Here is a 16,749-nt window from a genome sequence, read left to right on the forward strand (position 1 = left end):
ATGAAGAAAGAGACCTACTAAGTTGAAATGGCTTGTCCAAATTCCTGAGATGTACCTCTTAGGATTCTCAAAGTCCTTCAAGACTCAGCTCCAATTCAAAGCTTTTTCTGATCCTTTTGTTTAGTGTTTTCTGCCTCTTTAAATTATCTTATGTTAACGTCTCTGTTTCTATTTTCTACCTCTGATGCATACAGTCTGTGTGAGCCTGGGCAAGTCACTTAGTTTCAGTGCTCTGGGCAAATCTCTAAGGCTCTAAGTTTTGAGAAGGTGATGCCCTGCATTAATCAAAGGAGTTTCCTGTACCAGTGAAGCCCCAAGTTCCATTCTTATCCCTATCCCCTTACATATTGGACACACCTAGGAAAATGTGAGAATTTGGAGGTAAAGAATTATTTCGTTGTTGCTGTTAATGCTACTATTGTTTGATAACCTCTGTGCTTCACACATATAGGCACATCAAATGTTTGTTGAACTCACTTGAATATCACGCAGTGCCTGTCACAGAGAACCCCTGACCTCACTTCTTTGAGGACAGCCCAATGTTCTTTCCATTATGCCATATTAATTTGAGGGCTACAGAAATTTCAGGGTGGAGGATGTGGGGAATATAGAGCTAGATAAATAAAAACGGAGTCAACTGGAACAGTGAAAAAAAAAAAGCTTGAGTAACCTTATTTTTGGTAATCTGTAGCCTTGAGACTATATTTTCCTAAGAAAGTTGGTTGGCTCTCTCATCAGGGGTGTTTCTCTATCCTAATATTCATGTTAATAATAACAACATTTATATAGCATGGTGTACTTGTAATGTACTTCATGTACATCATCTCATATGACCTTTGCATCCTTTTAAATGGTTCTTTGAGTTCTCCAGAAAAAGTAGAGATGTAGGGTAAGGGTGGGACTACTTCCACTAATCAGGCCAGGAAAATTCCCATGATGTCAGATCATTAGACAGAGTTTCCAAGAATTCAGGCTTCTCTTCTGTTCCTTCCCTGCTCCAGAAAACTGTAAAAATTGGTGCATAGTCTACAGGCCAGACAAATGATTAATTGTAGCAGAATGGGGCTGGGATTCAGTAAATCTGGGGTTTAGCCCTCCTGCTCTGCCACTAGCTAGATAAGGAACTTTGGCTAAGCAAATTTATTTCTGAGCCTTAATTCCTTCACCTGTGACACATGGAGGTTGAAGCTAGATCACATCTCAGATCTATCTCTAATATTCTTTGATTCTATGTCTTTACTAATGCTAGAATTTTAAATGGGATATCACATCCAGGACTTTGTGGTAGGACATTAACAGTTAGGGAGCTAAAAAAGTTCAAAGAATAACTTTATATAATGAGGGAAACTTAAAATTAGTTATATTTACATTTTGGTAATACTTTTGTATTGTATCAATGTAGAAATCAGCTGGGTGGTATGATAGATAGGGAACTAGTTTTGGATTCAGGAAATCCTGGGCTCAACTACTGCCAGATATTTACCAGCTGTGTGACTCTGAACAAATCACTCAGCCTTAGTTTCCTCATCTGTAAAATGGGGACAATAAGAATATGTATCTGGCTTGATCCTTATATCTCCCCCTCCAAGCTAAATCTCAACCTTCATCCAAATAAAGCTAAAAATAGCTATCATTTATAGAGCTCCTCAGTATTTTTGAAGAACTTTACATATATTGTCTCACCTTATCCTCATCCCCCTCCAAGCTAAATCTCAACCTTCATCCAAATAAAGCTAAAAATAGCTATCATTTATAGAGCTCCTCAGTATTTTTGAAGAACTTTACATATATTGTCTCACCTTATCCTCACAATAAATTAGGTACAAGGTAGGGAGGTACGTCCAATTTTTAGCCATTTTATAGATGAGCATGTAGAGGTTAAGTGACTTGTCTAGGATCACAAAATTAGTAAGTATATAAGACTGAATGTGAATTCAGGTAGACTTTCAAAATTTTGCAGTTTATAGTTATTTTTAAAAGAATGTTTACTGGGTTTTGTTGATAATATATGAAAATGATGATGAATTGAGATTGATTTTATATGCTTCGTGTAGATTTATTTTATATTTTATAACTGCTGAAGTTAATTTTAATTAACTAAGATGTTCAAGATCATCAGATATCTGCAAAATGGATAGTTTTGTTCCTCTTTGCCTATGCGTATTCCTTAAATTTCTGTTTTTCTTGTCTTATTGATAGAGTGAGCAGTTCTAGTACTCTATCAATTAATATTGTTCTTAATGAGCATCCTTCTTTACCCCTAAACATTTTGGATACATTTCTAGTTTATTATCACTACATATTATGCCAGCTTTTAGTTATAGATATATACTACTTGGCACATTTAGGAAAAGCCCATTCATTCCTATACTTTTTAGTGTTTTTAATAGAATTGGGTATTGAATTTTCCAACCATCTTTTCAGCATGCAACTCTGAGTCACAGTTGTGACTGGACCGACATTTTCCCAAACCCTCCTAATTCTCCTTATAGATTGGGGTTACCACTATCCCTCTTACCTCAATCCTCATCCTGTTGTTCGCAATAAACCCTTTTACTTGAGAAAGGAAGAGTGAAGAATATTTCTCTGAAATCTCATGGTTCCCCTGAGTTACTTAGAAGGTGGCTGACTAAGACCGGGGGAGGGGAAAGGGAGCCAGAAAGCTGTGGGTGGAAAGTGGGAGGTGAAGGGAGGAGGAAGGGTAGGAAATAATCTTGATCTATTAACCATTAGTGATCTATAGGCAACCCCAGAATACCCCAGAGTAATCCCCTCTAGCAGCATCTCTCTATCTCTCAGAAATACTTCTATCACCATAACAAATAAGCATTTCTGAAGGTTCCCCTTAGCAGCTCTCTAGTCACAAGCCAGAGTATATCCTTTACCACAACCAGAAATAGTTCAACACAGATTATCTACTTTTAATACATATATCTAATTTTTGAATGTTATATTACAATCACTAACATGATTTGTATTTTGGTTAAACTTGTCTAAATATGAAAGAGGGATACATTCAGATCCCTAACTATTAGTTTTACTGTCTATTGCTTCCTATGAATTAATACACTTTCCCTTTTAAATTTCATGCTATGGGAGGCATCTAGGTGGCTCAGTAGATTGAGAGCCAGGTCAGAGTTGGTACATCTTGGACTCACATTTGGCCTCAGACACTACCTAGCTGTGTGACCCTGGGCAAGTCACTTAACCTTCATTACCCATCCCTTACCACTCTTCTGCTTTAGAACCAATACTCAGTATTGATTCTGAGAGAAGGTAAGTTTATAAAACCAATTAGATGCTATGCCATTCATTTTACATATGTTAAATATTTAAATTAAATTCCTACAATACTTTTGAAGAAAATGTCCTTTCCCTCATTGTTTCTTTTAATTATATCTATTTTCATTATTGTGAGCAGCTGGGTGGTGCAGTAGATAGAACACCAGGTTTGGTCATGAAGACTTATCTTCCTAAGTTCAAATCTGGCCTCAGACACTTAGTTGTGTGACTCTGGGCAAATCATTTAACCTTGTTTGCCTCAATTTCCTCATCAATAAAATGAGCTGTAGAGGGAAATGGCACACCACTCCAATATCTTTGCCAAGAAAACCCCAAATGGGGTTACAAAGAGTTGGAAATGATTGAATCAACTGATCAACAACAGCACCAACTACAAATTTTTGGAAAGTTCTTTTGAAACTTAATATATTTTATTCCATCCATTTATTGTAACTTTGTGCAAATTTTTCTACTTCATGTATATTTTGTTAAAAATTTAATTTTTGGATTATGTTTTTTTAATCCATTCTGCTTTCCTCTTTCCTTTCATAATGATTAATTATGTTTCCTTCTATCACATCGCCATGTCCTTTTCCATCTTTTTGCTGCTTCCTTTACTTTTTATAAAGATTATGTAAGGAAAGCAGGGTGATAAAGAGGGTCCTAGAGGTGAAGTGATCTACTTTAACTTCTTTTTCCCTCAATCACTGCTTTTTTTCTCTTTCTTTTTAAAAATTCTCTCTATCCTCCAACAATGGAATTTATTTCCTATATAACAAATCTTTTACCAGTTCTGCCCTACTTTTAAACCCCATTTTCCCTCTTTCTGTGTTTCTCTTTCCATGTTGCGGTTAATATATTTTTCTACACAAAATTATGTATTTATATGTCTATGTGTCTGTGTGTACAAGCGAATTCAGCCCTTTTTTCAGTTCAGATAAAGTTTGTGTGTTTTCTGTTTCTCCTACTTTCTCCTAAATGTTTCTATATTTTTCATATGCAATCAGATTATATGAGATAGCAAGTTCTATCTCCTTCCTCTCCTAATATATATATTCTCCTGCCTTCCATTTTCTTAAGTTTACCAAAGTTGAAATCTCTTTTGGTGACTCTTGAAACTTTTAGTTTTCTGAAAGAGCCCTGCTTTCTTCAACCCTTTCTACAAAGTAAGGACTTTGCCACAGCACAGTGCTTCCAAATGCTCAAATAGTTTATTTTCTCCTGATTCATATATTTGCATTTCAAAGCTTCTAATCATCTTGGGTATTCTCATCAAGAATACTTGAAAGTTCCCTAGTCTATTAAAGGCCTGTTTTTTCCTTTGTAAGTATCTGATCAGTTTTGGTGATTGCTATTCTTGGTTTTGATTCTTTATCTTCTGCCTTTTGGAACTTTATATTTTAGGATCTCCTTTCTTTTTTAAGGAGTAGCTGTCAAATCATGTGTGATTCTCTCTGTGGTTATTTTGTTCTTTTTTTCCCCCTGAGCTCTTTCTTTCTGGCTCCTGGTAATATTCTTTTCTTTGACCTGTAAGCACTGGATTTTGACTCTAATACTCCTGCGAGGTTTTAGGTTTTGTTTTATTTTTATTTTTTGGAGATGAACAATAGATTCTTTCAATTGATTTTTTGAAATATAATACCCTTACCCTTTTGTTTCCTACTGTTGTTATGATTTTTATGTAGTTGGATGATTTTGACCCATTTTCCAGACCAGCTTTTTTTTGTAGTATATGCATTATATTTTTTAAGAGTTTTTTGATTTTGTTTTTAATAATTTTTATCAAAGTCATTGCTTTCTGTTTGTTTCATTTTATTTTTAGGAAATCCAATTCATGGGTAATTTTTTTGTTGTTCTAAGGTATTAATTCTCCTCCCCATATTTTTTTCCTCCCTAGTTCCCACTTTATTTCCTTTCTCTTGCTTCATTTCTTTCAGATATTCCCTAACCTTTATGGCCTTTTAAAAATATGAAATTCTGCTTAGAACTATTGTGATGCATCTCTTTCTGTCCATAATATTTCTTCATTGTGTACAGCATTTCCTTGGATTTGCTTAAGCAAATAATTTATCTTTTGTTCATAGATGAGGCTCTGCTTCTTCCCATGTTCTTGAATAGTGTGGAAAAACAGTTTGATTCTGGAGATGGTAACAAAGATGAGGTCCTATCCTCTGTTGGAATTCCTGTGTTTTGGTTAGTTCTCTGGCAGCTTGCCTTAGGATTTTGCCTAGTATCCTTCTCTATCTACTTCTTGCATAGTACAAACATGGAGTCAGCTCCTCTCCTACAAGTCCCAACCAGATGTTGTTTGTTGATTGATCTGGTAGCTTTTGAGATGTTGGTCTGACCTTTTCTCCAGATGTTGCTCCTGGTGTCCTGCCTGAGCACTGAGTTAGCTGAGTGCTGGTCTGGCCCCCTCTCCTATTATGGTTCTTCTGTGGACTCTCTGAACTCTGTTGGTCATGAGTTGCCTGGATGCTGGGCTGATTCTGTCTAGTGCTTTGGTTTAGGCATTGACTGCCTGGGTGATGTGTTGACTACTTGGTGTGCTTCATTGAGAATGGTCTGGCTCTTTATCATCCCTGATTTCTGTTGTGATTTGAGTGGACTCCCTGAGATCTGTATTGGGTTTTGGGCTAGTCCTGTCTCTTACTGAGATTCTGGGCTATTTGTGCTCTATGGCTTCCACCTACACTGAACTGGTTTCCATTCAGAGCCTCCCAAGGTTCCTGGGAGCCTTCTCATAAATTCCTGGCTGGAGGGATGAGTCCAGGGCCATTTTCCTTTATCCTTATGATATGTATTTTGATTGTATTGGAGTATTTGGTGGTAGTGGTGGATCTTGCCTTCTCTAGGTCCTAAAAGTCTGACATTTTAGCCAGAAGTCGCAATATTTCAAATGATAGCTTGTCCAAATATTTACATAATAGCTTTCACTTGTTTGTGTAGTATATTGTGGATTTCCAAGAATGTGTTTGGTGGAAGAGAGAAGGAGAGCAGGATTTAATAGACCAATTGTAGGAAATAAACTTGTAAGGCAGAGAAATATGATCTCGGCACTTTTTAACAAAACACACTTAGGGTCATATGAAACTATAAATATCTCTGGGAGCATGTGGATTTCATTAGACTCGAGACTCACTCAGTGCACCTTTTGGAAGGCAACTGAGAGAGCAGACACATTTCAATATGTGCCCTTCTCCTCAAAGACTACCAAGATGTCAAAAGTTTCCAAGGGCGCGGGTCTGTCTCTGTCTGTCTGATGGTGCAAGTGGTGCCACACCTCACTCTCCCTCTTGCCAGATTCATGGCAACTGTTCTTTAGAGGAAAAAGAAATCATTTGTTAATGCTTCTAGCAGAGAGAGGTGGAGTAGATGGCCATGTCTTTCCAGTGCTTATTCTATGTTCCCCATTTGTGGGCTTAATGACTTCTTGGAGTTCGAAGCTCTTTATTAGAGAAGAATTGAAGCTTAGTGTCAGATACAGAATTATCTTTAGATCAATGGAGACTTGAGTTAAAGTCCCTCTGACAGAATGTGTGACACTGGACATGTCACCTAAACTTTTCGAGCTCTTATAAATGTTCTAAGATTTTAAATTACAAAAAAAAAATATCCTGACCTATATTGATATGAGTAGAAGAAGGCAACCAATTAAAACATAGGTCATTCTTTAACACTTCCCATTGTGAAGATTGGATTTGGCTGTTTCCTTATTGTAACAATGGAGGTACTTAGCTCTTCCTTTATTGTGAAGATTAAATTGTAATCCCCTGTCTATTTTTAGATTTTAATCCCCAAAGTTTTAACTCAGTATTTAAAGTAGACCTACCAATTTTAACTATAAAAGGTGTTAACCAAAAAAGATGTTAACTAACCATAAAAGGTTAACTGTTAACTGTGTTAACTAACTAAAAAAGATGTGACACTCACTTCATACATTGAATGGGCGGTCCTGAAGAGGAGCATCTGCTGTGATTGGTAGACATAAGAATTTAGGGGAGGTGACACAAGAGAAAAAAGGTCTTTAAATAGAGGAAACAGAGGCACACATGGATGAATGAAGAATTCAGTCACCCAGAGTTGGACTGAATAGAAGTCACTCTGGCTTAGAGTCACTTGGGCTTGGGGTGAAGAAGAGACACTCAGAGGAAAGACTGGATCATTAGATACAATCACTCAAAGTTGGACTGGAAGACAGACACTTGAGGAGAGGCTGGAAGACACTCAGACTTGGAGTGAAGACATTTGGCTGTGGAACTGGACCCCTGGAGGAGCTTGTGCAGGAGACCTCAGACTGCTTTCCTTTTAGATGGTCACCATGGTGAGTGAAAGACTGACTTAGTTTCCTTGCCTTTCTGGAGGTGTGAACCTCTGAGAAAGGCCCATTGTCTTGTGACTCCTTTCCTCTGACTGGGGCCTGAGAATTTCTACCTGACTCAGAGGAAGCCATAGATTTCTCTCTTTCTCCCCTTTTTCTCTCTTCCTGAATATCTTCCCTCTATTGTAAATAAATTACCATAAATTCCATTTACTTTAGTAATTCATTTTGGGATTTAGAAATTAAATCCCTGGCAACAACCAATTATAATAACCAGTCCAATTATATAAATTTAACACCATATTGGAATTTGGATAGTTCATCTGGGAATAAACTTTGTGGTCCATGGACCAACCTTCCTTTTGTCATAGCATTAAGTTTGAGAAGGTAGGTGAAAAGGAATATAGAAGAAAGGAGAAAAGTAGAACAATTAGTTGCCTTTTTCTGTCATCCCCATTTACCTAAAGCATTCTTTTAAGTCTTGTGCTCCTTTGGGAGCCCTTTCCCTAACTGACCTAGTCCACTATAATTTTTTTGGCCCACTATCTCTTCTCTTGTGCCCCTATATACCTTTGTTCACACCTGGTCTTCCACATCTGGAAGGTCTTCCCTCCTTACTGCTATTTCATGGAAAGGCTAGATTCCTCTAAAGCAAGTAGTTATGTGCTTCTACATGAGGCCTTTCTTGATTCTTCTATTCTTAGTACTCCCTTCATTTTCACATCTCTTTGAATATACTTAGTAATTTCATATACATGTACATGCTATATTCCAATATTAGAATGTTGGGTCTCTGAAGGCAAGGTAATTTCCTTTTTTTGTTTTATATCAATTCCTAGTACCTAGCACAGGGGCAGCTGGGTGGTATGATGAATAGAATGCTGGGCGTGAAGTCAGGAATGCTCATCTTCATTAGTTCAAATCTTGCCTTAGATACTTGTTAGCTACAAGACCCTGGGCAAGTCACTTAACCTAGTTTGCCTTAGTTTCCTGATCTGTAAAATGAGCTGGAGAAGGAAATAGGATCTACTCTAGGATCTTTGCCAAGAAAAATTTTAATGGGGTCAAAAAGAGTTGGGCATGGCCAAACAACACAAATAAATGGAAACAATTATCAAAATATTTCTATGTCAGCATGTCTTTCCTATTTTCTTCTTTTATTTCCATTGCTCTGTATTTGTATAGCACCTCTCCTTGAAAAACTCAAATTCTGTTAGGGTATTACTTTGGAGTTCAACCTTTTTTCTAGTTTTCTTACATCAGGCTCTTCAATCTGTGTGTGTCTGAATTAATGACTCAAAAAAACCCCAAACATTTGTTAAATATCCATAATGTGTCAAGGACTAAGCAGATATAAATAGAAAAATGACTCAATCCCTAATCTCAAAGAAACAGACAAGAAAAAGAAAAAATTCTCTGAAGATATTAAAAAGATAAATTTTAAAGTGTTTGTATCATATTTCCAAAAAGGCTTAAGTACTTGAGGTGAAGGGGATATCCAAAACCCCTTTATATCTCTATTTCTTAGCTCAATTCCTTAGAAGGAAGAGGTATTTAACGAATGACTTATCAAGAATGACAATATCTCTCCTCCCATTAGTTACACCCTCTTTTTATTTCAAAAGGAGCCTGGCCAGTTACCACTGAGTGCCACCTTTGAAAGTTTCTTCTAGGAGCCTAACCTCAATTGTAATTTGCCTATCCTGCCAATTCAGCTGAAGAAAATGTTGTTAACCACCTATTAAATTGTCAGAAAGAAGTAGTGTAACCACTTGCAACTTGCTACCCAGGATCAAATTTTTCTAAGCAACTGAAATATCTCCATTCTTGGAAACTGTTAAGTCTTGGAAACAACTGAACAAGTTTCCAATCTAGGTGGGTATTTTCTTTTGAAGGTTTATTGAACCTTGTTCTTCCTTTTGCCTTAAGTATTTTTAAAACTAATAATAAATAGATCAGAGAGAACAGGCATGGAGGTAGGTATTGCTTGTTACATTACGTTAGAGGACCCTGAGAGATGGGGAATTGTGACTTATTTGTGTGTGTGTGTGTGTGTGTATGTGTGTGTGTAAAATGTAGGAGTGATCTAAACTTTGTTAATTACTAGCCATGGTCAGCAAGGCGGCTCAGTGGTAGAGTGCCTAGAGTCAGGAAGACTTCTCTTCCTGAGTTCAAATCTTGCCTCAGACGCTTACTAGCTGTGTGATCCTGGGTAAATCACTAAACTGTGTTTGCCTCAGTTTCCTCCTTTGTAAAATGAGCTGGAAAAGGAAATCGCAAACCACTTATATCTTTGCCAAGAAAATCTCAAGTGGGGTCATGAAGAGTAGGAAACAACTGAAAGTGCCTGAACATCAAAAACTTACTAGCTCCATGACCATGGGCAAGTTATTTAACCCCTCAGTGCTTTAGGGTACAGATACACCAGGAGAGGGACTTTCTTCATTTGGCTGTTCCTATGCTAAGAAATCAATCACAGTTTTATTCCTCACTTCTATTTGCTAAAGCTTTGTAACATGTTATTAGGATAGGAAGAAAGAGAAATTGGAATGGAAACTAAGAATTAAATCAATATTTCTAATGAACAAATGGAACTTCTAGGAAAATAAGTGGTTTTAAATAAGTAATAGTTAGATAAAAATTGGTAGTGGTTTATAAGAGTATAGAGGAAACTGATAAAACATTTTGCTAATAATAACTGCAGTACTGTGAAGCATTTGAACCAATTCCCATTTCTGCAGAAAAGCTAGAATTTCAGTTGCCAATTTTGTTGCGACAATGCTGTTGTTCATTATGTGAATTGTATGCAAGACTGCTTTTTTTTAAACTATTGATGATCCTTGTACCTTTGCTGTTTTGAACTTATAAGTTCCATCTCCTTCTTCTCCTTCCTCCATTAGTGCATTCCTCTGATTATTCCTTCTTTATCCCCTCTAAAAATATTAAAACAAAACCAGCCTACCCTGACGCCATTGGGAGATTTCCCATTTTGGCTATCATTTTCCTTATTGAGTTGTGCTTCTGGAGTTTGTGTGAAGTCTAGTCAGCTCCTTTTTTCTTCTTATGTAAATAACTCTAATTTTTACTTAGTTCAACCTAGTATTAGACAGCTAGGTGGCACAGTACTCTAGCATTAGACTGAAAGCAAGGAACACTCTCACTCAAATCCTGCTTCAAAGACCAACCAGTTGAGTGAGTCATTGGACTTCTCTCTGATTCACTTTCCTCATCTGTAAAATGAGGATACAATAGCACCTCTCTCACAGGGTTGTTGTGAGATACAAACTACATAACACAGGTACCATTTTGTAGACTTTGAAGTATTTTATGAATGAATGCACTTCTAAAACATTTACTAAGCCCTTATTATGTGCAAAAGACTATGCTAAACCCTAAACATAGAAAAGAAAGAGCATTCCTACTCACATTCTAATGTGGAGAAAACACCTACTGCAAGTCAGATGGGAAAATCCCTAAATCCTTAGGAATAAATGGCAAAGCATCCTTAATATCATTTCCTTTGATAAAATCCTATTAGCTTTTGATGTTGAATGATTTGACAAACATTTGCCAAAGACTGTGGTGGCAAGAGCTTACTTAGCTGGCCATTAAATGCTATTCTTATACTAATATTAATAGGTCTTAGTTTAAGGAAGGGAGAAGAATAAGGATTTACAAAATACCTACTATGTGCCTGGCACTGTGTTAAGTGCTTTCTACAGATGTTATCTCATTTGATTTTAGAAATGAGGTTACTTCCTACCACTGACCTAAACTGAGGATATACTGGACAGAAAGCAGTATGAAACTCTTGTTTCAAACAGGTGAGATTGGTTCTCAGTTTTACTAGACAGTAAAAGTGGCCCATAATAATAGTATTCAGTCATCAATCCCTTTCCTGCTCCCTCTGGGTCAGTGCCCTGGAGCATTTGTAGCAGAGGGGGGCCTTGGTATTTCTGCTTTGCTCTGATGGCTAGAACACAAAGAATTGTCACTTGGTACACTGACTTTCCAAGGAGGGTCAGCCTGCAGCTTCATGTTATGCCATCTACCTCTTATATTCAGAAGAGCAATTTCATCCTGCTGACTGCTGTGCTAACCTAATCAGTGGTAACACCAAAGCCCAAATGGCTGGTATTTCAGGATTCCCATTAGAACTTCACAGCTACTGACACAGTCTCAGGCACATAGAGTAAACACTGAACAACACTCTGTCTGGCATTCTGCTACTAGACTTTTAGCTCCCTCCCCTCCCCAAGAGAGATGATGTGTTAGACTTTGAGGAGCACACTGCTACTTTTGTTGTTAGCAGTTAAGTGTTGTAAAGGATAGAGCCTTAGACTTGGAATCACAAAGACCTGACTGGTTCCAAATCTGGCTTCACATTTAATAGCTGTGTGACCCTGGGCAAGTCACTTAATCATTGTCTGCCTCGATTTTCTCAACTGTAAAGTAAGGATAATAATAATTCCTACCTTCCAGTATTATTTTGAGGACAAAAAGGAGATATGTTTAAAGCATTTTGCTTACCTTCAAGCACTACATACATGCTAGCTAGTGTTATTTTTGATAGCTTGGGTCCTAGTGCCAAGCCCTCCTTGATCTATCTCAGCATTTTTGTAAGTCATGACCCTCCTGAGAGCTGGACAGATTATATTTTTGAGATGGTGAAGGCTGAACCCCATTGTCTCTCCAGTGAATAGAGGATGATTGGGGCCATCCTTGGGACCAAAAGCAGTAAGGAATTGTGTCAGCATCTGGGCTTGTAACAATAAGATATATATCCCATGTACATGGGTACATGTAACATCCTTAGGCACTGTAGGACTTTTAAACTCTATTTCATGGGGAGAATTTCTAGAAGAGTTTATCTACATATATACAATAGAGCTATCAAAACATTTTATTTTATTGATATATTTTCTTTTTAATAGTAGATTCATTTCTGGATATATCACTACCTTTCCCCTTCCTAATGAGAATAGCCATCATAACAAAGATTTTAAAAGATAAAAGTGTACTTTGTTAAAATAATTTAACCTATCAATACATCCAGTAATCTACGCCAGTGATTAAAGAATGGAGGTACATTTTCACAACTCCTATCTATTGTCAAATGATCATTATAGTTGTTAGGTTTTCAGTTTTCTTCATTTTTCTGTTTACACTGCAATAGTCATTATGTATAAAGCATTGTTGGTTCAGTTTACTTTGTATCAATTCATATAAGTTTTCTTATGGCACAGTCAAATTTCAGTACAGTCATATTGTTGTTCTTCCTTCATTTCAAAGAGGACCAATTACATTACAGAGTGATGCCTGGACTTTCAGTGTGAACTGGATTCAAGTGAGGCAGAGTTGCACAAAGTCATCAATCTCATTGTCTTCTCCAGAGTCATCCAAGGTCAGTGGCAAGACAAAAGTCAGGGTAACTCATTATGGCCTGGGATGCAGTGGAAGACCTTGGCATCTTTCATGTTTCAGTCACCTCCATGGTCATTGGAACAAATTGTTCTCATCCTTCCATTCCCTCAGGAGAAGTCTTCCCATGTTTGGGATAGACATCCCCCTAATTTTCTGACAGATTTGAGGTCTGTTGGTTAGCCTTAATCTGGTTTATGTTAACTGCTGAGACAATTTTACTGATGTGTAGCTGTTAGGCAAATTATACACGAGTGTTGGGAAAAAGGTGGACACCAAAGGTGAATGAATGGTCTTGAAAGGGGCTTGGCAAGCCCTCACATCAGAGGTGCTATTATCTGCTGAAAGAGCTCATACTGACATGTACAATTTGTTTAGCCATTTGCTTGACCATTAGGCCCCTACTTTGTTTCCAGCAGTTAGCTAAAAGTGCTTCCATGAATATTTTAGTGCATTAGGAACTTTTCTGTCTTTGACTGCCTTGGGGACTCTATGGTTTAGTAATAATCATCTGTGAAGAGTTTTCTATGTGCCTGGCAGAGTGCTAAGCGAGGAGGATTCAAAGAAAGCAAAAAAAAAAATCATCCTTGCACTCAAAGAGCTCACATCTAATGGAGAAACACAAGCTTTATATGTAGAAGATGTATACTTAGTTGATGGAAGGTACTCTGAGAAAGGGAGGGTACTAGCAGCTGAAGGGAATGGGAAAGGCCTCCTACAAAAGGTAGGATCTGAGCTGTTTTAAAGGAAACCTGGAAAACAAAACAAATTCTAATGACTCCATTCTCAGGATTATCCCTGCCCTTGACCCTTAGTTTGTGTCTGGCTCTTATGTTGCTCTTGGCACTTAGTCTTTACTGTTCTTTCTCTTGGTTTCCCCACTTGTCACCTTTCTAGCCCAGGTCATCCTGAAGGGCTTTTACACTTGTAGCAAAACCAGAATTGGATATGGAAAACAAAATTTTAAAAATGGGAGGAGCAGGGGCAGTTAGGTGAAATAGTAGTGTCGGAGCCAGAGTCAGGAGAACCTGGGTTCAGATCTAGTCTTAGTTGTGTGACCCTGGGCAGGTCACAATTCCAATTGCCTAATCCTTGCCATTCTTCTGTCATAGAATTTATACTAAGAAGGTAAGAAATTTTAGAAAAAAAAGAAAAAAAAAGTTTGGGGAAGAGCTAGTAGAATAATAGCAATAATGAACATCCTTCACAACTTTATAAGGTAGATTTAATTTATTAAATTTTAATTAATTCATTTATATTTTAATTTTTTATTGTCATATAAAACACAGTTCTATATTGGTCATTGTTGTAAGAGCAAACTCATATATAACCAAACTCCCAAAATAAAACCATAAATACACTGATGGGAAAGACAACTCCAATAGTTCTTTCTCTGGAGGTGGATAACATTACTGGTCAGAAGTCTTTCAGGATTGTCTCAGATCATTGCATTGCTGAGAGTAGCCAAGTTTTTACAGATAGTCATCATCCAATATTGCTGTTACCATGTACAATGTTAATTTCTCCCTGTTTGGCTTATTTCACTCTGCATTAGTTCTTGCAGATCTTTCCAGCTTTTTCTGAAATCATCTTGCTTATCATTTCTTGGAGTACAACAATAGTATTCCATTGCCCACATCTACCACAGTTTGTTCACACCTAATTGATGGACATCCCCACAATTTCTAATTCTTTGCCAATATGGTAGATTATTATAAATATTATTTCCCCAATTTATTGATGAAAAAATTGAGGCTCAGAGAGATTCAATGCTTTGCCCATTTAGCAAAAGTTAGAGCCCTAAGTTTCTCCTGACTTCAGGGCCACCACTTTTTTTTCTGTTGCATCTTGCTTATTCCTTGGAATGGGGATAGGACTCACTACTATCTGTTAATTTTTCTATATCCAAATGATTGTCCTTCCCTTTGCCCAGTCTACTTTGGATCCTTGAGCAGAAATTTTGGTAGAGTCAAAGTACATCATAGTCCCATTCATTTGGGTGGCCACAGAGAAGGTATTTCTAGCTGTCTCTTTGTTTTGACTTTTATAGGTGTACCTGCTTTGTTTTGTCTGGGAGGAGTAAGGGAAGGAAGATGGCAGATGCTAGTTTTAAATGTTCTCTTCCACCTTTTATAAGGTGAGAACAAAGAAGTTGGAAGGTGCCTAATGAGTTTTCCATCTCTGTAAACCACTTCTTGGCACCATGTTAGATTAGGAGGCCTACATAGTTTGGTGCCAGTACAACATCTCTAGGGTTCATTTTCCATGTTGTGATTCCTCTCTAAGGGCCATTCATGGAACAGATTTTTGTTTTGGGGATAGACTTACAAATTGTAAGTCTTCATTACCAGTAGGCAGTGTTTCTAGGATAAAGGAAGTTAGGTAAGAGAGATGTAGTCACCTTGGAAACTGCCTATGCAGGAAACTACCTATATGAGCATCTTGAGAAACAGTACCCAAGATGAAAGTGTAGAAATTCTAATCAGCAGCAGCAGAAGCCTCTAGCATTAGGGAGGTGGCTGGAATGCTCCGAACAGAGGTCACAGGTTAAGAGTCCCAGGAACATGACCCAAAACTAAGGGTTACAATCCAAGTCAGAGTTTGGTTCCTGAGATGTGAGAGATTAGCTCAGAGATTAGCTGAGAGATTAGCTCAGAGACACAGGAAGACGTGGAGAAAAGGGCTAAAAAAGATGAGACTGTAGAGGAGATTGAGGGCTTTTGGCATGAGTTTGCTGGGATTGATTCTACTACTCTATTCAGAATTGGTGGTTTGGATGGAAGACACCCTCATGTCAGAACCTTGGTGGGGAGCAAGTTGAAATTCTACAGATCAGACTTTAGAGTGGTAGGGTAGGAAATAAATTTTCTACTTCTTTTTTCCCTTATTTCTTTCTTATATTATATTAATATTAAATTAAATTGTTAAAACTTACTATCATCCTTGTGACTTAAAAATTAATTTCATCATAAATGGTGTCCACAACAATTTTTACTACTATTATTTAATTAAACTAATTTCTAAATATTACATGTAGCATTTTAATTATTACATTAATTTAAATTATTACAGTAGAATTTGGATTCAGTAAGAATTGAATTAGAATCCTGTCTTAGATGCTTATTGGCTGTCTGACCCTAAGCATGGCTCTTAGTTTCTTCATCTGAAAAATAAAGATTAAAAAATAGGATAATTGTGAACATCAAGTGAGATAATATAAGTGCATTGCAAATCTTAAATCATTGAACATGAGCTATTATTATTATTCCATATGTAAATATAATATACAAATATATATGTGCATATATATTTACATATAGGTACTAATAGCTGAGAGGATTAAGAAATGACTCATGTAGGGGGAAACAAGGATCTCAGAGAAATTAAATGACCTATTTAAGGTCATCTAAGAGTTTTGTAGCAGAGATGAGATTTGAAAACAAGTCCTCATACTCTAAATCCAGAGTGTTTTTCCCACCTAATTTTGGTCAGACAGTGGACAGGACCTATTTATCAAATCAATGAATCTATAAAGATTGTTTGAGCAATTATTATAGTGCAGGGGTTGGATGTCCTTAGTGGGATGCAGTGAGGAGATGAAGAAATTGCAGCATGAGCTTGGCATCTTATATTTCCCTCTTCTTTTCATTATCTTAATAGCAGCTCACAAGGGAAAAAGACACAAAGGAGAATTCTTTACTTTGTATACATGTAATGGAGTGGGG

General features: G+C 37.1%; 1 long non-coding RNA gene across 2 annotated transcripts in view; it reads left to right on the plus strand.

Moving 5' to 3' along the window:
- The first annotated feature begins 5,382 nt into the window (after positions 1-5,382).
- Positions 5,383-16,749, plus strand: part of LOC103099774 (uncharacterized) — a 54,145-nt gene continuing 42,778 nt past the window's right edge. Inside the window, exon 1 of one of the 2 annotated variants that reach the window (XR_008914891.1) lies at positions 5,383-7,606. This is a non-coding gene — a long non-coding RNA (uncharacterized LOC103099774). Of the gene's footprint in view, positions 7,607-12,150; positions 13,008-16,749 lie in introns of those variants that run through there. The other variant, XR_001626584.2, reaches the window with a different exon arrangement.

This window comes from Monodelphis domestica, chromosome 1 (genome assembly GCF_027887165.1).
Source record: "Monodelphis domestica isolate mMonDom1 chromosome 1, mMonDom1.pri, whole genome shotgun sequence".
Classification (NCBI taxonomy): domain Eukaryota; kingdom Metazoa; phylum Chordata; class Mammalia; order Didelphimorphia; family Didelphidae; genus Monodelphis; species Monodelphis domestica.